This window comes from Hyla sarda, chromosome 12 (genome assembly GCF_029499605.1).
Source record: "Hyla sarda isolate aHylSar1 chromosome 12, aHylSar1.hap1, whole genome shotgun sequence".
Classification (NCBI taxonomy): Eukaryota; Metazoa; Chordata; class Amphibia; order Anura; family Hylidae; genus Hyla; species Hyla sarda.
The window spans coordinates 26,414,209-26,438,527 of NC_079200.1; the positions used below are offsets into that span (position 1 = coordinate 26,414,209).

The 24,319-nt window shown below is 47.0% G+C and overlaps 1 protein-coding gene across 2 annotated transcripts in view; it reads right to left on the minus strand.

The window, feature by feature from the left end:
• Window positions 1-24,319, minus strand: part of IKZF3 (IKAROS family zinc finger 3) — a 136,337-nt gene that overhangs the window by 105,162 nt on the left and 6,856 nt on the right. The window lies entirely within an intron of this gene.

The following is a 24,319-nucleotide window of genomic DNA, read 5'->3' on the forward strand; positions in this document are numbered from 1 at the left end:
TAATCACTGACATGACTTGATTAGGCTGCCCAAATTTCCCATGAATCCTCTGACTTTGCAGAGATTGGGTGTGGAGTTTGATCACTGCACCTGGTCATTTAATGAGGCTGCTGGAGTACACTTAGGTAAATAAATTAGACTCATAAGTGGCTTTGTGTCAGTTCACATTATGTACAGTTTTGATGCTTTTTCTAATTTAAAGTGTATTTTTTAGAGAAATTTAGCAATGAGGTAAAAGTGGTCTCTCAAATAATCACAATGGATGTTTGCTTTTTTTGTTTTTATTTAATGTTTTTACATTCTGGCTGTTTTTAAAATTGTGGTGATTTGCAAAATTGCTGTAAAAGACTAGGTTTCCACACACGTTTTTTTACATCACGCCACGCCCCCTCCATTCTTGTCTGGGAATGACAGGGGTGCCGACCCAGAGATCGTGGGGGTCCCACTGCTGAGATCTAACATCTTATCCCTTATGCTTTGGAGATAAGATGTTTCCATTGGAGTACCCCTTTAACCTTTCCTATATACTTTATAAGAAAATGTTATTTCCTTTATAAAGAAATCATGGCTTATAAAATCATGGCTTTGTCCAAGCTGAAGAACAGGCATGGACAAAGTGGGCTAGCACTCCTCTGTGCTCTCTCTTGTCTGATAGCACTCCTCTGTGCTCTCTCCTGTCTGATAGCACTCCTCTGTGCTCTCTCTTGTCTGATAGCACTCCTCTGTGCTCTCTCCTGTCTGATAGCACTCCTCTGTGCTTTTTCCTGCCTGATAGCACTCCTCTGTATTCTCTCCTGCCTTATAGTACTCCTCTGTGCTCTCTCCTGTCTGATAGCACTCCTCTGTGCTCTCTCCTGCCTGATAGCACTCCTCTGTATTCTCTCCTGCCTGATAGTACTCCTCTGTGCTCTCTCCTGTCTGATAGTACTCCTCTGTGCTCTCTCCCGTCTTATGGCACACCTCTGTGCTCTCTCCTGTCTGATAGCACTCCTCTGTGTTCTCTCCTGTCTGATAGGACTCCTCTGTGCTCTCTCCTGTCTGATAGGACTCCTCTGTGCTCTCTCCTGTCTGATAGGACTCCTCTGTGCTCTCTCCTGTCTGATAGGACTCCTCTGTGCTCTCTCCTGTCTGATAGGACTCCTCTGTGCTCTCTCCTGTCTGATAGGACTCCTCTGTGCTCTCTCCTGTCTGATAGGACTCCTCTGTGCTCTCTCCTGTCTGATAGTACTCTTTTGTGCTCTCTCCTGTCTGATAGGACTCCTCTGTGCTCTCTCCTGTCTGATAGGACTCCTCTGTGCTCTCTCCTGTCTGATAGTACTCCTTTGTGTTCTCTCCTGTATGATAGGACTCCTCTGTGCTCTCTCCTGTCTGATGGTACTCCTCTGTGCTCTCTCCTGTCTGATAGCACTCCTCTGTGTTCTCTCCTGTCTGATAGCACTCCTCTGTGTTCTCTCCTGTATGATAGGACTCCTCTGTGCTCTCTCCTGTCTGATGGTACTCCTCTGTGCTCTCTCCTGTCTGATAGGACTCCTCTGTATTCTCTCCTGTCTGATAGTACTCCTCTGTGCTCACTCCTGTCTGATAGCACTCCTCTGTGCTCTCTCCTGTCTGATAGTACTCCTCTGTGTTCTCTCCTGTCTGATAGGACTCCTCTGTGCTCTCTCCTGTCTGATAGGACTCCTCTGTTCTCTCTCCTGTCTGACAGTACTCCTATGTGCTCTCGCCTGTCTGATAGTACTCCTCTGTATTCTCTCCTGTCTAATAGTACTCCTCTGTGCTCTCTCCTGTCTGATAGCACTCCTCTGTGCTCTCTCCTGTCTGATAGCACTCCTCTGTGTTCTCTCCTGTCTGATAGGACTCCTCTGTGCTCTCTCCTGTCTGATAGGACTCCTCTGTGCTCTCTCCTGTCTGACAGTACTCCTATGTGCTCTCGCCTGTCTGATAGTACTCCTCTGTATTCTCTCCTGTCTAATAGTACTCCTCTGTGCTCTCTCCTGTCTGATAGCACTCCTCTGTGCTCTCTCCTGTCTGATAGTACTCCTCTGTGCTCTCTCCTGTCTGATAGCACTCCTCTGTGCTCTCTCCTGTCTGATAGTACTCCTCTGTGCTCTCTCCTGTCTGATAGCACTCCTCTGTGCTCTCTCCTGTCTGATAGTACTCCTCTGTGTTCTCTCCTGTCTGATAGCACTCCTCTGTGCTCTCTCCTGTCTGATAGCACTCCTCTGTGTTCTCTCCTGTCTGATAGTACTCCTATGTGCTCTCTCCTGTCTGATAGTACTCCTCTGTGCTCTCTCCTGTCTGATAGTACTCCTGTGTTCTCTCCTGTCTGATAGCACTCCTCTGTGCTCTCTCCTGTCTGATAGCACTCCTCTGTGTTCTCTCCTGTCTGATAGTACTTCTCTGTGTTCTCTCCTGTCTGATAGTACTCCTATGTGCTCTCTCCTGTCTGATAGTACTCCTCTGTGCTCTCTCCTGTCTGATAGCACTCCTCTGTGTTCTTTCCTCTCTGATAGTACTCCTCTGTGCGGTGTCTGATAGTACTCCTATGTGCTCTCTCCTGTCTGATAGTACTCCTCTGTGATCTCTCCTGTCTGATAGCACTCCTCTGTGCTCTCTCCTGTCTGATAGGACTCCTCTGTGCTCTCTCCTGCATTCTGCACATTTGAATGTTTTCACAGGTACTCGGAAATGTGCAGTTTCATAGAAGGCAATGCATTTCTGAGCAAATTCTGGTAAAAGAACAGACTAGTCTATTCTTTCTATGAACATTGGATTCAGGATTTCTTCCGGGGAAATTCCACCGTGTGCAGAGTGCAGAAGAATTCCATTAATATCAGGAACTCTACTGCAGCAAAATGTCCCCACGGAATATTCCAGCTGAATTCCGCACGGACATTTCACCCTGTAGACTTACCCTTATATGTTTGTAAGTGGAGAAGATTTGGTAGGTTCCTGTTTTCCTGTTTGCAGACAACACAAAAGTGTGCAATAGGGTTGATGTTTCTGAAGATGGAAAACTATTTATGTTCGATTTATCTAGATAAATATCAAAACAATGGGAACTGCATTTTACAGCCTAAGTTTGATCCCAGCGTGCAAAATATTTTTATCTGCTCTACAGAATGTTGCACTTTGTTTATGTATAAGGTGCAAAGTTTTACACTACCACCCAGAGCCAGCAAAACTTCCAGCCGTCACACCCCCTCCCACAGACATGAATGGAGGGGTCGTGGCGTGACACCACAGGGAGGCATGGCCAAGATGTCACGTCCCCGTCTCAGAGGCAGCACCTGGCACAGAATGCCGGGGGCTGCACCGAGATCACGGGGGTCCCCAGCGGCAGGACCCCTGCGATCAAACATCTTATCCCTATCCTTTGGATAGGGGATAAGATGTATAAAGCCAGAATACCCCTTTAAGGATCTTGACCCTAATGAAGAATTGTAACAAGGCCCCCTTTTATCATTTACACTACTGATTACAATACTGATGCCCTACTTTTGTACCCCCATAAGTATGCTCTATCTTTGATCTATAGAGGAGTGTGAATCAAGAGATCATACATGACACTTGTAAGCTTCTTTTCTGCCTTTTCTCTATATTCGCATCTTTCTTTACAACATCAGTTGGCTAAATTTAGCACCAAAAAAACTCCTTCTCGAGTTGAGAAACTATAATGGGCAGCAGATTATTCTTTTGGGACATTTGCGTTATTTATGTGTCCACAACATGATGAGGGATTCTGCATCAGAAATGTGCCAAATTCTTGCCTGATATTACAGCAGGATCTAGGAGTGAACACAAGATAACAATCTGAGGAAGATTTTCTGCAACTCACTTTAAAAACATTGAGGGTCAGGAATTGTGGTCTGCGACTTTTGATGTTTTACACCAAGGTCGGGGACCATGATTTTCAGCAGTGCAGCTGGCCTGCATGTATTAAAAAGCTGTGCCTCTTGATACATGCTGCTTCAAGCTTATGCCGTGACTTTTGAATCGCCTGGAGTGTACAGATTTGCTCTGCAGGCGATCCAAATACACCTGGCCGGACATAAGCTTGATAAATGTACTGGTTGCATCGCAACCGACATATACTTATCTGCCAGCTGTACGCACTATGCATACACTAGTGTACTAGGGCCCGGACCCCTGGGCAGGATTCCCTGCTCTGAGCTTCAGTTGTATACCTCCTGCCCAGCAAGGAAAAAGTGGAAAAGGGCTTGCTTCCTAACTATTTGGGGACACTGTCCAGCTATGCATCACTGGATTGTGTCTCCCACTGCTGAGCTGATCATTCCACACTGAAGGCATTAACTTGCGATGCTGTGCATCGCTAGTTAGCCCCTTATGGGCTTTACAGTAGTCAGCCATTTACATAGTTGGCTTTATTCTGTATAGTGTAATAAGCCTGCCACTTAGCCATCTAGGTTCCCGTACACCTCCTTCTTGCTTCTGCAGCTTTGCCTCTAATGACATAATGGCCACTAGAGGTAAAACTACATAACAATGAAGACTGTACAGGAACTCGGATGTGTAAGTGATTCTGTGTTCACACACAGCATTTTTAACATGCTTTTATTTTTATTTTTATTTTTTTTCATGTTAAAAAAAATCTGTGTATGAACATGAACACAGCCTCTATACCTGGGTACTTTATATGAAATCATGCAACTGGTACCGTAAATGGAATTCTACACCTCATTATTAAACCAACAAATAATATCAATAATGCAAGTAGTGTATAAAAGTGTATCTTTTGATGTTACTCCTGATTCTTATTGATCAAAATGTCCCGATTTAAGGCTCGATCACACTGCCGCTGGGCTCCATCCTGTTCAGTACCACAGACACCACCAATCCTGCCGGATCTCAATGACTTAAATGAGGTCCAGCGAGGATCCGGTATTTTAAAGGGGTTGAGCAGAGAAAAACAAAATAGGACATGCTAAAAATTTTTACGGGGCTCAACTCACATGTTTTTAACATGTTAAACAAAGGAGTTCCCATTAGCGGAGCCAAGCGAACGTGTGAACTAACCCTTATGCCTCCATATTGAGCCCTAACATGACATCTAAGGGCCCATTCAAACTACGTACTTTCGTAGTTTCACAGCGGAAAATACAGTACAGCAACATCCCATTGTTTTATGGGATCCTGCTGCACCATTTGCACTACATGTTCATTACCTGTTCTGCTGGCGCCTGCTACAGATGGAATCTCTGTCTGGAATATCTACAGGGGGAGATTCTGTAGTGTGAAGGAGTTTTAAGAGGGGGATTTTTATGAGCACATTAAAGGGGTTATCCAAGAAAAAACTTTTTATATATATATATATATATATATATATATATATATATATATCTCAACTGGCTCCAGAAAGTTAAACAGATTTGTAAATTAGGGAAAAAAAGGGGTGTATGTGCAGCTCACAATAAATAGTACACACCGAGGTCAGACTAGGGCATGCAACTATACCTTAATTGCACAAAAAAGGAAAAACCAATAGTAAAAAATTGCCCGGACCTTCTAAGTGAGTAGGTAATAGTATAGATATTGGATAAAGAAATTTAAATAAATAATTGTCTGGATCGTGCTTCAATAATAATAATATAAACAATTTATTAAAATAAATAGACTATGATTAGTTACTTCTCACAGGGCCCATGTAAGAACATATACAATAAAAACAACCTTTAAATAATCTTGTGCATAAAAATGTGGATAACAAAAATTAAGACAATATTATTGGCATAATGACAATATCACTGGCATAGATTTAGTTTCTAATCTGCACAAAACTAGCGAAATGTAGCTGAGGGTGCCTGAATAATCGTTTCCCTCTTTAGAATATAATGTATCCTTGTAATAGTTCAACAATTTGCAACAGTTTCAAATGAATGTTACCGATCCTTGTAGTGGCAACCTGGGTAAGAGGCGTTGTTACCGCAGTGTCTAGATGGTGCCGGTACACTGGGTCCTCTGTGCAACGTTCCAGGTGGTAACGGTGAAATCCAGCAAGGTCCTGGTAGAAGCGGTGGCGATTGGCGCTGGCAGGCGCCGATGGTCACAGATCGCCGGGAGGACGCTGGCGCTGGCAGGCGCTGGAGATGGTAAGTCCTCACCGCTGGCTAGAAGGAAACGAGGACCGTATGCTGGATGCGAGGAGCTCACCTCGTGTTGCCGGCGTGTGACGTCAGCTGCTGCTGGAGCCAGGTTCGTTGCACTAGGAGTATTTGGCAATATTTGGACCGGACTGATACCGGACTGGATGTCCTCATGGTTTTAGCAGTTAATAAGCGGTAAACCAGCCGTGGTGGATAGGCACAATTCATAAAAAATTATATATATGCCAGTGGTCATGCCCAAAAGACTAGACGCGTTTCAGGGTTATTTAACCCCTTAAGGACACATGACGTTCTCATACGTCTCCATTTCCGAGTCCTTAAGGACACATGACGTATGAGAACGTCATGTGTTTTACCGGCCCCCCGCAACCATCTGGAGCGGAGCCGGTCCCCGATGCCTGCTGAAACCGTTCAGCAGGCATCGGGGCATATCGCCCAGGGGGGTCATTATGACAATTCAGTCCAGCGATCTGCGGCGGATTCCGGGTCAATCGGGTCTCCAGTGACCCGGTGACCCGGAATTATTGGCTGATCGGGGCCGTCAGAGACGGCCCCGAACACCCAGAGCCAGCAGGGGTGAGGTGGCACTGGTGCCACCTCACGATCGCCCTGATTCGTCGGCCGGATTACCGGCCGACCAATCAGGGCGCCTGCTGCGGGTTTCACTCCCGCAACCCGCTCCGCCCCTCTTCCGGAGGACGTGAGCGGGTGCGGGACGTGCACCCCGGGTGCTGGGGACCCCGATCCCCGGCGCCCCTGTTGGGATCGGGGCCCCAGGAGCAGCGGCGGCGGCGGAGACGACGAGGGACTGACCTGGTGCAGCGAGGATCGTTGGAGGTGAGTGACAGCCTCCTGCTGTTGCTTAGCAACAGCTCCCAGCATGCAAAAAGGGCATGCTGGGAGCTGTAGTTATGCAACAGCAGGAGGCAGACCACCACAACTCCCAGCATGCCCTTATGGGCATGCTGGGACTTGTAGTTTTGCAACAGCTGGAGGCACATTCTTTCTATGGAAAAGTGTACCTTCAGCTGTTGTGTAACTACAACTCCCAGCTTGCACAATCAGCTAAAGTGCATGCTGGGAGTTGTAGTGGTGCATCTGGTGGTTGCATAACTACAACTCCCAGCATGCCCGTTGGCTGTCGGTGACTGCTGAGAGTTGTAGTTTTGCAACAGCTGAAGGCACACTGAGTTAAGTAGCAAACCAGTGTGTCTCCAGCTGTTGCATAACTACAATCCCCAGCATCCCCAGCCAAAGTAGTATGCCTCCAGCTGTTGCATAACTACAACACCCAGCATGCCCTTCCGCTGTCCGTACATGCTGGGGGTTGTAGCTTTTGCAACAGCTGAAGGCACACTGGTTGCAAAACACTGAGTTTGTTACCAAACTCGGTGTTTCACAACCAGTGTGCCTCCAGCTGTTGCAAAACTACAACTCCCAGCATGCACTGATAGACCGTACATGCTGGGAGTTGTAGTTTTGCAACAGCTGGATGTTCCCCCCCCCCAATGTGAATGTACAGGGTACACTCACATGGGCGGAGGATTACAGTAAGTATCCGGCTGCAAGTTTGAGGTGCGGCAAAATTTCTGCCGCAGCTCAAACTGCCAGCGAGAAACTACTGTGAATCCCCCGCCCGTGTGACTGTACCCTAAAAACACTACACTACACTAACACACAATAAAATAAAAAGTAAAAAACACTACATATACACATACCCCTACCCAGCCCCCCTCCCCAATAAAAATGAAAAACGTCTGGTACGCCACTGTTTCCAAAACGGAGCCTCCAGCGGTTGCAAAACTACAACTCCCATCATGCACTGATAGACCGCACATGCTGGGAGTTGTAGTTTTGCAACAGCTGGATTTCCCCCCCCCCCCCCCCCCCAATGTGAACGTACAGGGTACACTCACATGGGCGGAGGATTACAGTAAGTATCCGGCTGCAAGTTTGAGCTGCGTCAAATTTTCTGCCGTAGCTCAAACTGCCAGCGAGAAACTACTGTGAATAAAAAGTAAAAAACACTACATATACACATACCCCTACACAGCCCCCCTCCCCAATAAAAATGAAAAACGTCTGGTACGCCACTGTTTCCAAAACGGAGCCTCCAGCTGTTGCAAAACAACTACTCCCAGTATTGCCAGATAGCCGTTGACTGTCCAGGCATGCTGGGAGTTTTACAACAGCTGGAGGCACCCTGTTTGGGAATCACTGGCGTAGAATACCCCTATGTCCACCCCTATGCAAGTCCCTAATTTAGGCCTCAAATGCGCATAGCGCTCTCACTTTGGAGCGCTGTCGTATTTCAAGGCAACAGTTTAGGGCCACATATGGGGTATCGCCGTACTCGGGAGAAATTGGGCTTCAAATTTTGGGGGGTATTTTCTGCTATTACCCTTTTAAAAAATGTAAAATTTTTGGGAAAACAAGCATTTTAGGTAAAAAAAATATATATTTTTTTACATATGCAAAAGTCGTGAAACACCTGTAGGGTATTAAGGTTCAAATTACCCCTTGTTACGTTCCCCGAGGGGTCTAGTTTCCAAAATGGTATGCCATGTGTTTTTTTTTTTGCTGTCCTGGCACCATAGGGGCTTCCTAAATGCGGCATGCCCCCAGAGCAAAATTTGCTTTCAAAAAGCCAAATGTGACTCCTTCTCTTCTGAAACCTGTAGTGCGCCAGCAGAGCACTTTTCACACCCATATGGGGTGTTTTCTGAATCGGGAGAAATTGGGCTTCAAATTTTGGGGGGTATTTTCTGCTATAACCCTTTTTAAAATTGTAAAAATTTTGGGAAACCAAGCATTTTAGGTAAAAAAAAATATATTTTTTTACATATGCAAAAGTCGTGAAACACCTGTAGGGTATTAAGGTTCACATTACCCCTTGTTACGTTCCCCGAGGGGTCTAGTTTCCAAAATGGTATGCCATGTGTTTTTTTTTGCTGTCCTGGCACCATAGGGGCTTCCTAAATGCGGCATGCCCCCAGAGCAAAATTCGCTTTCAAAAAGCCAAATGTGACTCCTTCTCTTCTGAGACCTGTAGTGCGCCAGCAGAGCACTTTTCACCCCCATATGGGGTGTTTTCTGAATCGGGAGAAATTGGGCTTCAAATTTTGGGGGGTATTTTCCGCTATTACCCTTTTTAAAAATGTAAACATTTTGGGAAAACAAGCATTTTAGGTAAAAAAATATTTTTTTTTTTTACATATGCAAAAGTCGTAAAACACCTGTAGGGCATTAAGGTTCACGTTACCCCTTGTTACGTTCCCCGAGGGGTCTAGTTTCCTAAATGGTATGCCATGTGTTTTTTTTTTGCTGTTCTGGCACCATAGGGGCTTCCTAAATGCGGCATGCCCCCAGAGCAAAATTTGCTTTCAAAAAGCCAAATGTGACTCCTTCTCTTCTGAGACCTGTAGTGCACCAGCAGAGCACTTTTCACCCCCATGCGAGGTGTTTTCTGTATCGGGAGAAATTGGGCTTCAAATTTTGGGGGGTATTTTCTGCTATTACCCTTTTTAAAAATGTAACATTTTTGGGAAACCAAGCATTTTAGGTAAAAAAATATTTTTTTTTTTTACATATGCAAAAGTCGTGAATCACCTGTAGGGTATTAAGGTTCACTTTACCCCTTGTTAAGTTCCCTGAGGGGTCTAGTTTCCAAAATGGTATGCCATGTGTTTTTTTTTTTGCTGTCCTGGCACCATAGGGGCTTCCTAAATGCGGCATGCCCCCCAAAAACCATTTGTCGCTCCTTCCCTTCTGAGCCCTCTACTGCGCCCGCCGAACAATTAACATAGACATATGAGGTATGGGCTTACTCGAGAGAAATTGGGTTTCAAATACAAGTAAAAAATTTTCTCCTTTTTACCCCTTACAAAAATTGGGTCTACAAGAACATGTGAGTGTAAAAAATGAAGATTTTGAATTTTCTCCTTCACTTTGCTGCTATTCCTGTGAAACACCTAAAGGGTTAATACACTTAATGTTTTTTTGAATACTTTAGGGGGTGTAGTTTTTATAATGGGGTCTTTTATGGGGTATTTCTAATATGAAGACCCTTCAAATCCACTTCAAAACTGAACTGGTCCCTGAAAAATAGTGAGTTTGAAAATTTTGTGAAAAATTTCAAAATTGCTACTGAACTTTGAAGCCCTCTGGTGTCTTCCAAAAGTAAAAACTCATAAATTTTATGATGCAAACATAAAGTAGACATATTGTATATGTGAACCCCAAAAAAAATATATTTTGAATATCCATTTTCCTTACAAGCAGAGAGCTTCAAAGTTAGAAAAATGCAAAATTTTCATTTTTTTCATCAAATTTTGGGATTTTTCACCAAGAAAGGATGCAAGTTACCATAAAATTTTACCACTAAGTTAAAGTAGAATATGTCACGAAAAAACAATCTCGGAATCAGAATGATAACTAAAAGCATTCCAGAGTTATTAATGTTTAAAGTGACAGTGGTCAGAATTGCAAAAAACGCTCCGGTCCTTAAGGTATAAAATGACCTGGTCCTTAAGGGGTTAATGTAACCCTTTCCTCAGTAGTCAGGTGACTACTGAGGAAAGGGTTACATTAAATAACCCTGAAACGCAGCAGAGTCCCGATGAATTCAATGGGACTCTGCTGGGCTGTGCACAAGGCATAAATTCCGTGCCAGATGCAGGGCTGTGGAGTCGGTAGATAAATGTTCCGACTCCGGAGTTTTCTATATTTCCAACTCTGACTCCTCTGTATTAATATGGGAATGTATTTAATACCACAGGACTACTGGCTGGGAAGCCAACAGTCTACTGTATTGAACAGTTTGTGTGCTGATCTGCTGCTGAAGATAGGGCAGTGGGAGGATCAAGGAAGGGGCATTTATTATAAAACATGATTTCCCTAGTAGAATCCCATAGTCATGTTTAAAGTTTAAAGGGGTACTCCGCCCCTAGACATCTTATCCCCTATCCAAAGGATAGGGGATAAGATGTCAGATCGCCGGGGTCCCGCTGCTGCAGACCCCCCGGGATAGCCGCTGCGGCACCGTGCTTTCATTACTACACAGAGCGAGTTCGCTCTGTGCGTAATGACAGGCAATACAGGGGACGGAGCAGCGTGACGTCATGGCTCCGCCCCTCGTGAAATCACGACCCGCCCCATTAATGCAAGTCTATTGCAGGGGGCGTGACGACCGCCAGGCCCCCTCCCATAGACTTTTATTGAGGGGGCTGGCTGTTACATCACGAGGGGCGGAGCCGTGACGTAACGATGCTCCGGCCCCTGTATCGCCTGTCATTACGCACAGAGCGAATTCACTCTGTGCAGTAATGATAGTGCGGTGCCGCAGCGGCAATCCCAGGGGTCCCCAGCAGCGGGACCCCGGTGATCTGACATCTTATCCCCTATCCTTTGGATAGGGGATAAGATATCTAGGGGCAGAGTACCCCTTTAAGCCTACAATTGAGTTTACAAGTTTTTATAGCCTTAGCTGAATGGCAGCAGTTTTTCCAATGGTTTATAGCTTCAGTCTTGAACTATTGACCCTCCATTCCCTTCACTTATACAAGTGTCTCTAGTCCTGCAAAAAACATATTTCCTTAACCCCTTATCAGTGAGAGGCTAGGTTACCCATGGGTTCCCTGTAACAGCAGAACACAACACTATGGAAAGTTTAAGTATTGCCGCTCCTAATTGTGCGTTGTGTGCCATATAGTAAAGCACATGAAAAGCATGCTTCTTCACGGTCACTTAACGTGTTCGTTTTGCGGTTACGTGAGGCACTGCATGCATTGATCTTTATTCTTAAAGTAGAGAAGTCATTAATTATAACTTTTTGTGATGCATTGTTTGCCGACTCCGACTCCAGGTACCCAAAATTTCGTCCGACTCCTCGACTCCGACTCCACAGCCCTGGCCAGATGTTTCCGGCACGGAAATTCCGTTTTCCGTGTCTGCAGAAAGAATGAACATGCTGATTCTTTCTGCGGACTCCGCACGAATGCATAGCTGTCGGTCCTAATCCCGGCAGTTTGCAGAGTGTCTGCGTGGAGATTCTCTGTCCGGACATTCCGTAGTGTGAACTTAGCCTCGGAAACAGATCTGACAGAGATCATTGGTGCAGGACGTCATCCATAAATATGTTAAAGGGAATCTGTCAGGAGGTTTATGCCGCCCAACCAGGCGAATACTAGGACCAACGGGGAAGAAAAGCTTATAACCAAAATGGTCCCAGAGACTTACACTGGGAGTCCGCGGTCACTGGACACATGGCCTAGAGCTAGGAGAGAATGTGCGCACTTCTCTACAACATATCAAAAGGAACAGAGCTCATTTGAACTATGTTTTTCTCTGAAACACCGCAGCATTGCAGCATAGTTCTCGGTAACATAGAAGCCTTTTGGAATTTACTTGCCCCACAGTGCATTTCTAGTTGGGGACTGTGATTTTTGAACCACTGTATGCAAGACTTCTATCCTGGAGGACTCAATACATCTGTCTGGCCAGAAAAGGCTTCCCCCAGCAAAATAGCTCTGCTCCTTTAGTTCAGTGAGCAGAGCAATGACGTGGCCTGTCAATCAAGCGGAGGGGGCGTCGCCGTTACAGGAGTAGGTAAGAGGAGTTCCCCGCCCAGGGGACTACTTGAGGGGCCGGCAGGGACTAGTTTAGAACTTCATATCTTCACCATCCCTGGGGGCAGGAACATCCCCCGATGGTGAGAATAAAGATTTGACCTTATATAATGCTTTGCCAAGAGTTATATAGGGTAAAATCTGATTATTGGTTCCCTTTAAATTATTAAAAGGTAAAAACCTAGTTTTTAAAGGAAAAGACCTGAGGCATTTCATTACTGATAAAACAAAGACGTTCTTTGAATTGTTTGGGATCCACGACATGACAGAATACTGCAGTATAAAATTCATCCGTTAAAAGACCCGTTATAAACTTCCATTAGAAAAGCCTTAAAAACAGATGTTAAACAGCCGCTACAAAATCCCATTAAAGTCTATGGGATTTTTTGATTATCCGTTAGGACCGTTATAGCCCATCATGAATAATAGACGTTATTTGTGATGGAAGAAAAAACGGAACATGCACTCATTTTTCTTCAGTCACAAGAAACGGGTAAATTAATGGCCGTTATTTTTAACATTAAAGTCTATGGCAAACGGATGAGCCTCTATGTCATCCGTTTGCACCTAGTTTATAATATCCGTTATTACTTCAGAGCATGCTCAGAAGAGGTGACATCAGCAGACTCCTGCAATGCTGAGGGACTACTACTACTCCCATCATGGAACAGACTTGTTTCCATGATGGGAGTAGTAATTCCCCGGCTGCTGGAGTCTTTTGGTGGCTGGTTAGGCTACATTAGTGTTTGTACTACAACCCCCATCATGGAACAACTACAACCCCCATCATGGACTCTGAGGGATTGATCGCTCCGGGTCTCACTTCTGATCAGAACTTATTAAATAGGGGAGCGGGCGGCATGCTCCACTCCCCTGCGATGTACGATGGCCCCAGAGCGCTTCTATATATCTTGCCACCCGCAGCACACATATATATATATATATATATATATATATATATATATATATATTTTCCCCCCGCAGCGCATTATTATATTTTCCCCTCGCAGCGCTATCATAATCCCCCAGCAGCGCTATGAATGAAAAGTATTCTATTAGCAGCGCATCGGGCCGGGAAGCTGACCGATCCAAGGCGTTGCTGAAAGAATACTTGCCTTTCATAGCGCTACGGCGGCATATGTACATAGAAGCACTGTGGGGGGCCAGATAACGCTATATGTCTGCCCCCACAGCGCTTCTATAATCATATGCCTCCGCAGCGCTATGAATGAAAAGTATTCTACATCTGACCGGCCCGATGTGCTGCTGAAAGAATACTTGTCATTCATAGTGCTACAGCGGAATCTGTATATAGATGCACTGTCAGACATATATCCATATATCTGGCCCCCACAGCGCTTCTATAATCATATGCCTCCGCAGCGCTATGAATGAAAAGTATTCTATTTGCAGCGCAGCGGGCTAGCCAGATGCGCTGCAAATAGAATACTTTTCATTCATAGCTCTGCAGAGGCATATGATTATAGAAGCGTTGTGGGGGCAGATATATAGCGTTATCTGGTCCCCACAGTGCTTCTATGTACGTACGCCGCTGCAGCGCTATGAAAGTCAAGTATTCTTTCAGCAGCGCATCGGGCCGGCTAGCTTCCCGGCCCGATACGCTGCCAATAGAATACTTTTCATTCATAGCGCTGCTGGGGGCTTATAACAGCGCTGCGGGGGGAAAATATAATAATGCGCTGCGGGGGACAATATATATCCCCCCCCCCCTGCGATTTTATATATCTTTCCCCACCACAGCATTTCTATTTGAAAACCCCGCTGGGAGCCCTGAATGGCTCCTCAGTACCGGCCATTCAGGGCTCCCGGCGGGGAATTTAAAAATGAAAGTAATACATCGTACATCGCAGGGGAGTGGAGCATGCCGCCCGCCCCCCTGATTAATAACTTCTAATCGCATCGGGTCTCAGAAGTGATACCTGGTGCGATCAATCCCTCCGCCCCTGTACTACAACCCCCATCATGGAACAGAGCCTGTTCCATGATGGGGGTAGTAGTACAAACACTAATGTAGCCCATCCAGACACCGGCAGACTCCCGCAGCCGGAAAATTACCACTCCCATCATAGAAACAAGTCTGTTCCATGATGGGAGTAGTAGTAGTCCCGGCTGTGAGAGTCTGTAGGCAGAGGTGTGAAAAGTTTGTGATTACTAGTTTTCCCAATAAAAGTAATTAACATTGAAAAATCTTATTTTTTTGCCTACTTTTACAAAACTGATCAAAGTGTGCAACCTCTAACAATTTAATGGTGATTCAATTCAGGAAGAGACATAAGAACACACAGAGGTTGAGTTTCACCACACCAGAATGCGTGACGAAACTCCACCTCTGGTGTGCAACCTCTGAATATTATCCAATCTTCTTGGAATTTGGCATATATATCTTTTACATCACTGAGACTCGGAGCGTAAGCAAAGGCTGCAAAAATTTTACATTTTATTTTTTGCTTCACAAAATGAAACACCCTAATGATTATGCATTTTGAACACACAGATTCTCTAGACAGATTGGAGAAGTATCTAGAAAAGGGGCTATGTGAAATTATGATTTATTATGAGTGTTGTTACGCCGAGCGCTCCGGGTTCCCGCTCCTCCCCGGAGCGCTCGCTACACTCTCGCTCCCGCAGCGCCCCGGTCAGATCCACTGACCGGGTGCGCTGCGATACCGCCTCCAGCCGGGATGCGATTCGCGATGCGGGTGGCGCCCGCTCGCGATGCGCACCCCGGCTCCCGTACCTGACTCGCTCTCCGTCGGTCCTGTCCCGGCGCGCGCGGCCCCGCTCCCTAGGGCGCGCGCGCCGGGTCTCGGCGATTTAAAGGGCCACTGCGCCGCTGATTGGCGTAGTGGTTCTAATCAGTGTGTTCACCTGTGCACTCCCTATGTATACCTCACTTCCCCTGCACTCCCTCGCCGGATCTTGTTGCCATTGTGCCAGTGAAAGCGTTCCCTTGTGTGTTCCTAGCCTGTGTTCCAGACCTCCTGCCGTTGCCCCTGACTACGATCCTTGCTGCCTGCCCCGACCTTCTGCTAAGTCCGACCTTGCTTCTGTCTACTCCCTTGTACCGCGCCTATCTTCAGCAGTCAGAGAGGTTGAGCCGTTGCTAGTGGATACGACCTGGTCACTACCGCCGCAGCAAGACCATCCCGCTTTGCGGCGGGCTCTGGTGAATACCAGTAGTGACTTAGAACCGGTCCACTAGCACGGTCCACGCCAATCCCTCTCTGGCACAGAGGATCCACCTCCTGCCAGCCGGCATCGTGACAGTAGATCCGGCCATGGATCCCGCTGAAGTTCCTCTGCCAGTTGTCGCCGACCTCACCACGGTGGTCGCCCAGCAGTCACAACAGATAGCGCAACAAGGCCACCAGCTGTCTCAACTGACCGTGATGCTACAGCAGCTACTACCACAGCTTCAGCAATCATCTCCTCCGCCAGCTCCTGCACCTCCTCCGCAGCGAGTGGCCGCCTCAGGCCTACGACTATCCTTGCCGGATAAATTTGATGGGGACTCTAAGTTTTGCCGTGGCTTTCTTTCACAATGTCCCCGGCACTTGGAGATGATGTCGGACCAGTTTCCTACTGAAAGGTCTAAGGTGGCTTTCGTAGTCAGCCTTCTGTCTGGAAAAGCTCTGTCATGGGCCACACCGCTCTGGGACCGCAATGACCCCGTCACTGCCTCTGTACACTCCTTCTTCTCGGAAATTCGAAGTGTCTTTGAGGAACCTGCCCGAGCCTCTTCTGCTGAGACTGCCCTGCTGAACCTGGTCCAGGGTAATTCTTCCGTTGGCGAGTACGCCGTGCACTTCCGTACTCTTGCTTCAGAACTTTCCTGGAATAATGAGGCCCTCTGCGCGACCTTTAAAAAAGGCCTATCCAGCAACATTAAAGATGTTCTGGCCGCACGAGAAATTCCTGCTAACCTACATGAACTCATTCATCTAGCCACTCGCATTGACATGCGTTTTTCCGAAAGGCGTCAGGAGCTCCGCCAGGATATGGACTTTGTTCGCACGAGGCGTTTTTTCTCCCCGGATCCTCTCTCCTCTGGTCCTCTGCAATCCGTTCCTGTGCCTTCCGCCGTGGAGGATATGCAAGTTGACCGGTCTCGCCTGACACCTCAAGAGAGGACACGACGCCGCATGGAGAATCTCTGCCTGTACTGTGCCGGTACCGAACACTTCCTGAAGGATTGTCCTATCCGTCCTCCCCGCCTGGAAAGACGTACGCTGACTCCGCACAAAGGTGAAACAGTCCTTGATGTCAACTCTGCTTCTCCACGTCTTACTGTGCCTGTGCGGATATCTGCCTCTACCTTCTCCTTCTCCACTAAGGCCTTCTTGGACTCCGGATCTGCAGGAAACTTTATTTTGGCCTCTCTCATCAACAGGTTCAACATCCCAGTGACCAGTCTCGCCAGACCTCTCTACATCAATTGCGTTAACAATGAAAGATTGGACTGTGCCGTGCGTTACCGCACGGAACCCCTCCTAATGTGCATCGGACCTCACCACGAAAAAATTGAGTTTTTGGTCCTCTCCAATTGCACTTCCGAAATTCTCCTTGGACTACCCTGGCTTCAACACCATTCCCCAACCCTGGATTGGTCCACAGGGGAGATCAAGAGTTGGGGTCCCTCTTGTTTCAAGGACTGCCTTAAACCGGTTACCAGTACTCCTTGCCGTGACCCTGTGGTTCCCCCTGTAACCGGTCTCCCTAAGGCCTATATGGACTTTGCGGATGTTTTTTGCAAAAAACAAGCTGAGACTCTACCTCCTCACAGGCCTTATGACTGTCCTATTGACCTCCTCCCGGGCACTACTCCACCCCGGGGCAGAATTTATCCTCTCTCTGCCCCAGAGACTCTTGCTATGTCTGAGTACATCCAGGAAAATTTAAAAAAGGGCTTTATCCGCAAATCCTCCTCTCCTGCCGGAGCCGGATTTTTCTTTGTGTCCAAAAAAGATGGCTCCCTACGTCCTTGCATTGACTACCGCGGTCTTAATAAAATCACGGTAAAGAACCGCTACCCTCTACCTCTCATCTCTGAACTCTTTGATCGCCTCCAAGGTGCCCACATCTTTACCAAACTAGACTTAAGAGGTGCTTATAATCTCATCCGCATCAGAGAGGGGGATGAATGGAAAACGGCATTTAACACTAGAGATGGACACTTTGAGTATCTGGTCATGCCCTTTGGCCTGTGCAACGCCCCTGCCGTCTTCCAAGACTTTGTTAATGAAATTTTTCGTGATCTCTTATATTCCTGTGTTGTTGTGTATCTGGACGATATCCTGATTTTTTCTGCCAACCTAGAAGAACACCGCCAGCATGTCCGCATGGTTCTTCAGAGACTTCGTGACAATCAACTTTATGCCAAAATGGAGAAATGTCTGTTTGAATGTCAATCTCTTCCTTTCCTAGGATACTTGGTCTCTGGCCAGGGACTACAAATGGATCCAGACAAACTCTCTGCCGTCTTAGATTGGCCACGCCCCTCCGGACTCCGTGCTATCCAACGTTTTTTGGGGTTCGCCAATTATTACAGACAATTTATTCCACATTTTTCCACCATTGTGGCTCCTATCGTGGCTTTAACCAAAAAGAATGCCAATCCTAAGTCATGGCCTCCTCAAGCGGAAGACGCCTTTGGACAGCTCAAGTCTGCCTTTTCTTCAGCTCCCGTGCTCTCCAGACCTGACCCATCTAAGCCCTTCCTATTGGAGGTTGATGCCTCCTCAGTAGGAGCTGGAGCGGTCCTTCTACAAAAAAATTATTCCGGGCATGCTGTTACTTGTGGGTTTTTTTCTAAGACCTTCTCTCCGGCGGAGAGGAACTACTCCATCGGGGATCGAGAGCTACTAGCCATTAAATTAGCACTTGAGGAATGGAGGCATCTGCTGGAGGGATCAAGATTTCCAGTTATTATTTACACCGATCACAAGAACCTATCCTATCTCCAGTCTGCCCAACGGCTGAATCCTCGCCAGGCCAGGTGGTCTCTGTTCTTTGCCCGATTTAATTTTGAAATTCACTTTCGGCCTGCCGATAAGAACATTAGGGCCGATGCTCTCTCTCGTTCCTCGGATGCCTCGGAAGTAGAGCTCTCTCCGCAACACATCATTCCTCCTGACTGCCTGATCTCCACTTCTCCAGCCTCCATCAGGCAAACTCCTCCAGGGAAGACCTTCGTCTCTCCACGCCAACGCCTCGGAATCCTCAAATGGGGTCACTCCTCCCATCTCGCAGGTCATGCGGGCATCAAGAAATCCGTGCAACTCATCTCTCGTTTCTATTGGTGGCCGACTCTGGAGACGGATGTTGTGGATTTTGTGCGAGCCTGCACTGTCTGTGCCCGGGATAAGACTCCTCGCCAGAAGCCCGCTGGTCTTCTTCATCCTCTGCCTGTTCCCGAACAGCCTTGGTCTCTGATTGGTATGGACTTTATTACAGACTTACCCTCATCCCGTGGCAACACTGTTGTTTGGGTGGTCGTTGATCGATTCTCCAAGATGGCACATTTCATCCCTCTTCCTGGTCTTCCTTCTGCGCCTCAGTTGGCAAAACAATTTTTTGTACACATTTTTCGTCTTCACGGGTTGCCCACGCAGATCGTCTCGGATAGAGGCGTCCAATTCGTGTCTAAATTCTGGAGGGCTCTCTGTAAACAACTCAAGATTAAATTAAACTTTTCTTCTGCTTATCATCCTCAATCCAATGGGCAAGTAGAAAGAATTAACCAGGTCCTGGGTGATTATTTACGGCATTTTGTTTCCTCCCGCCAGGATGATTGGGCAGATCTTCTACCATGGGCCGAATTCTCGTATAACTTCAGAGTTTCGGAATCTTCTTCCAAATCCCCATTTTTCGTGGTGTACGGCCGTCACCCTCTTCCCCCCCTCCCTACTCCCTTGCCCTCTGGTTTGCCCGCTGTGGATGAAATAACTCGTGATCTTTCCACCATATGGAAAGAGACCCAAAATTCTCTCTTACAGGCTTCATCACGCATGAAGAAGTTTGCTGATAAGAAAAGAAGAGCTCCCCCCATTTTTTCTCCCGGAGACAAGGTATGGCTCTCCGCTAAATATGTCCGCTTCCGTGTTCCCAGCTACAAATTGGGACCACGCTATCTTGGTCCTTTCAAAATTTTGTGCCAGATTAATCCTGTCTCTTATAAACTTCTTCTCCCTCCTTCTCTTCGTATTCCTAATGCCTTTCACGTTTCTCTTCTTAAACCACTCATCATCAACCGTTTCTCTCCTAAACTTATCTCTCCCACTCCTGTCTCCGGTTCTTCAGACATCTTTCCCGTAAAGGAGATACTGGCCTCCAAAAAGGTCAGAGGAAAAACCTTCTTTTTGGTTGACTGGGAGGGCTGTGGTCCTGAAGAGAGATCCTGGGAACCTGAGGACAATATCCTAGATAAAAATCTGGTCCTCAGGTTCTCAGGCTCCAAGAAGAGGGGGAGACCCAAGGGGGGGGGGGGGGTACTGTTACGCCGAGCGCTCCGGGTTCCCGCTCCTCCCCGGAGCGCTCGCTACACTCTCGCTCCCGCAGCGCCCTGGTCAGATCCACTGACCGGGTGCGCTGCGATACCGCCTCCAGCCGGATGTGATTCGCGATGCGGGTGGCGCCCGCTCGCGATGCACACCCCGGCTCCCGTACCTGACTCGCTCTCCGTCGGTCCTGTCCCGGCACAGGGGAGTGCACAGGTGAACACGCAGTGGCCCTTTAAATCGCAGAGACCCGGCGCGCGCGCGCCCTAGGGAGCGGGGCCGCGCGCGCGCCGGGTCTCTGCGATTTAAAGGGCCACTGCGCCGCTGATTGGCGTAGTGGTTCTAATCAGTGTGTTCACCTGTGCACTCCCTATGTATACCTCACTTCCCCTGCACTCCCTCGCCGGATCTTGTTGCCATTGTGCCAGTGAAAGCGTTCCCTTGTGTGTTCCTAGCCTGTGTTCCAGACCTCCTGCCGTTGCCCCTGACTACGATCCTTGCTGCCTGCCCCGACCTTCTGCTACGTCCGACCTTGCTTCTGTCTACTCCCTTGTACCGCGCCTATCTTCAGCAGTCAGAGAGGTTGAGCCGTTGCTAGTGGATACGACCTGGTCACTACCGCCGCAGCAAGACCATCCCGCTTTGCGGCGGGCTCTGGTGAATACCAGTAGTGACTTAGAACCGGTCCACTAGCACGGTCCACGACAATCCCTCTCTGGCACAGAGGATCCACCTCCTGCCAGCCGGCATCGTGACAAGTGTGCATCATTATTATGCCATAAAATATTGGTGAACCATAAGAAAACCAAGAGGCGGCATAAGGAAAACTGTCTAGACTCTATCATGACTCCCATTAACTTCATAAACACAGAAGAGGACATCCTGGATTTCTATGTCTCTATACACACCAAGAAGCATCAGCATGGAGGACATTTTAGAACAGTAATTTGCAGTCTAAGGGTCAGTTCACACATGCGTATTTTTGCTGTAGATCTGCTTCAGAAGATTTTGCTGCCTATTGAAGTCAGCTCATTGCAGCATGGTTCACATAGGCGGATTACCTGCAGAATTTCCGCATCGTATTTGCTGCGAAAAAAGTGCAGCGGATTTTGCTACCATTCACTTCAATGGGCCAAAGGAAAATCTGCAAATCTGCCTCTATTGCGTATTTTCTGCTGACCCATTGAAGTCAATGATAGCAAAATACGCTGCGGAAATTCCGCAGGTAATCTTCCCGCGTGAACGAGCCCTAAAGTGTGAATCAGGCACTGGAGGGAGATCACGGTAAGGTCTGTGTAGTCTAGATGCAGTCTCTGCAGCTTCTTACTCTCTTAGGCTGGGTTCACATATGTGCGGTGTCCGGCACAGTTTTCCTCAGGCATGAACTGGAGGGAATTAATGCTAGAACTGATCATATTCCGTATGGGCAGCATGAAACTGATCTCGGAGCTGAGTCTGTCTTGTCGAATTTATTTACATATATAATGATAAGATATATTACAAAGTTACTTATATTTGCTTGTACTAATAAGTTAAGCTTTATTTAAAAGGAATCTGTCAGCTGTATGTGTTGCTAAAAACTGCAGACACCATTGGAAACCAGGTAGGGTATAGAATAAAACTGTACCTTTCCGGAAGCAGATTGTGGTTGTCAAACTTAAAAAAATTCCCTTTTATTTCTCATCCAAGTGTTGAGGAGGCGGGTACCAGCTGCTTAAGTGCCACAGCCTGGCAACCTCCTCTTTTACCCCCACCTCCCAGCCTCTCCTTGACTGATGTACAGGACAGGAAGGGCTAAGAGGTAACAGCAAGCAAAGAGATGTGCCAGGCTGTGACACCGAAACCACTGGGCCCTGCCTCCTTGACACTTGGCTTAAAAATATAAAAGGCAATTTTGTGTTTTCAGCTCAAGGTAAGATACAATTTGCTTTTATACCCTTTATATACTTTTATAACGGCTATCCAAAAGTATATGCATCCCTTAGCAGCAAATAGAGCTGACAGATTCCCTTTAAAGGGGTACTCCGGTGGAAACTTTTTTTTTTTTTAATTAACTGGCGCCAGAAAGTTAAACAGATTTGTAAATTACCGTATTTTTCGCCGTATAAGACGCACTTTTTCTTCCCCAAAACTGGGGGGAAAAAGTCGGTGCGTCTTATACGGCGAATACACCCCTATCGCGGCGGTCCCTGCGCCCATCAACGGCTGGGACCCGCGGCTAATACAGGACATCACCGATCGCGGTGATGCCCTGTATTAACCCTTCAGACGCGGCGATGAAAGCTGACCGCCGCATCTGAAGGGAAAGTGACACTAACCCGGCTGTTCAGTCGGGCTGTTCGGGACCGCCGCGTTTTCACCGCGGCGGTCCCGAATAGCCGGGTTAGTGCTTACAGGACACCGGGAGGGACCTTACCTGCCTCCTCGGTGTCTTCTCCGTTCAGGGATCCCCTGTATGCCGGCGCTCTCCTTCCTCGTCATCACGTTGTTGCATACGTGCGTCGGCGTGCGTAACGACGTGATGGCGGCGACGGAGAGTGAGGATACCCGGCCGGCAGCAGAGACGTTCCGGAGTGTTGGGGACACGGCGACAGCGATGGAGCAACATCCAGGGCAGCGGTGACGGGTACGGAGCGGCGGGGACACGTGAGTATTACCTCCTATGCAGTGGTCTTCAATCTGTGGACCTCCAGATGTTGCAAAACTACAACTCCCAGCATGCCCGGACAGCCGTTGGCTGTCCGGGCATGCTGGGAGTTGTAGTTTTGCAACATCTGGAGGTCCGCAGGTTGAAGACCACTATTGGGTTCAAAATCTTATACGCCGGTGGCGTCCTATAGGACGAAAAATACGGTACTTCTATTAAAAAATCTTAATCCTTCCTGTACTTATTAGCTGCTGAATACTACAGTGAACATTATTTTCCGTTTGAAACACAGCGCTGTCTGCTGACCTCTCTGTCCATTTTAGGAACTGTCCAGCAGCAGCATATGTTTGCTATGGGGATTTTCTCCTACTCTGGACAGTTCCTAAAATGGACAGAGATGTCAGCAGAGAATGCAATGTGCTCATGATGTCAGCAGAGAGCTCTGTGTTTCAAACGGAAAAGAATTTCTACTGTAGTATTCAGCAGCTCATAAGTACAGGAAGGATTAAGATTTTTTAATAGAAGTAATTTACAAATCTGTTTAACTTTCTGGCACCAGTTGATAAAAAAAATAAAATAAAAAGTTTTTCACTGGAGTACCCCTTTAAAGTGTACTTGTTATTTATAACTAAAATGTTAACATGTCAGAGACATGCCAAAAGTATTCAGTCTGGGTGTTTAGATCCCCGCCGATCGCTAGAATGAGCAAAGAGAAGCATGCGGCTGAACAATGCTTCTCCTCGCTCTGTGCACGCTAGAGGAGATGGACCCATAGACTTACTATGGAAGTCCGTCCTGATAAAATGCAAAGAGATGAAGGAGAATGGGGGGGTATGTATGAAGCTTTATACCCTGTTTTTTTTTGTCTGTGATTTGTCGCAATTTTTCCTTTATGTCATTTTTTTGGCAACAAACAATTGCGCCAAATGGTTTAGAACAAAATCACTGATTTCACTTTGTTAGTCGTGATTTCAGTTACAATCATTCTTTTGGTCTGGAATTCATTAATTGCGACTTTTCGATTTGGCGCAAGTTTAGGCGCAAATTACCTTCATTTAGGCGCAAATCTACACCGTGAATAAAGTGACAGAGAAAATAGCTACAACAATAGAATGTCCCAAAGTCAGATTCACTGCCTGGAATTCTGGGGTCTGCGCCTTTTGTACATTTGCTACATTTGTGCTAAAATTACAAACTTGTGTACGACGATTGATAATTTTGGCGCAAATATGCTCCATTTGACGCAAAAAAACATACATAAAATCACACATTGCTACACCATTATTGATACATGTCCCCCAATGTGCTTAGCGGTCACTTTTCCCAGCTCATCCTAGAGATCTGACCATCCAGACCCCCCACTGTTCAAAAGCCTCTTTTTCGGGGAATAGATCTGGAACAAAA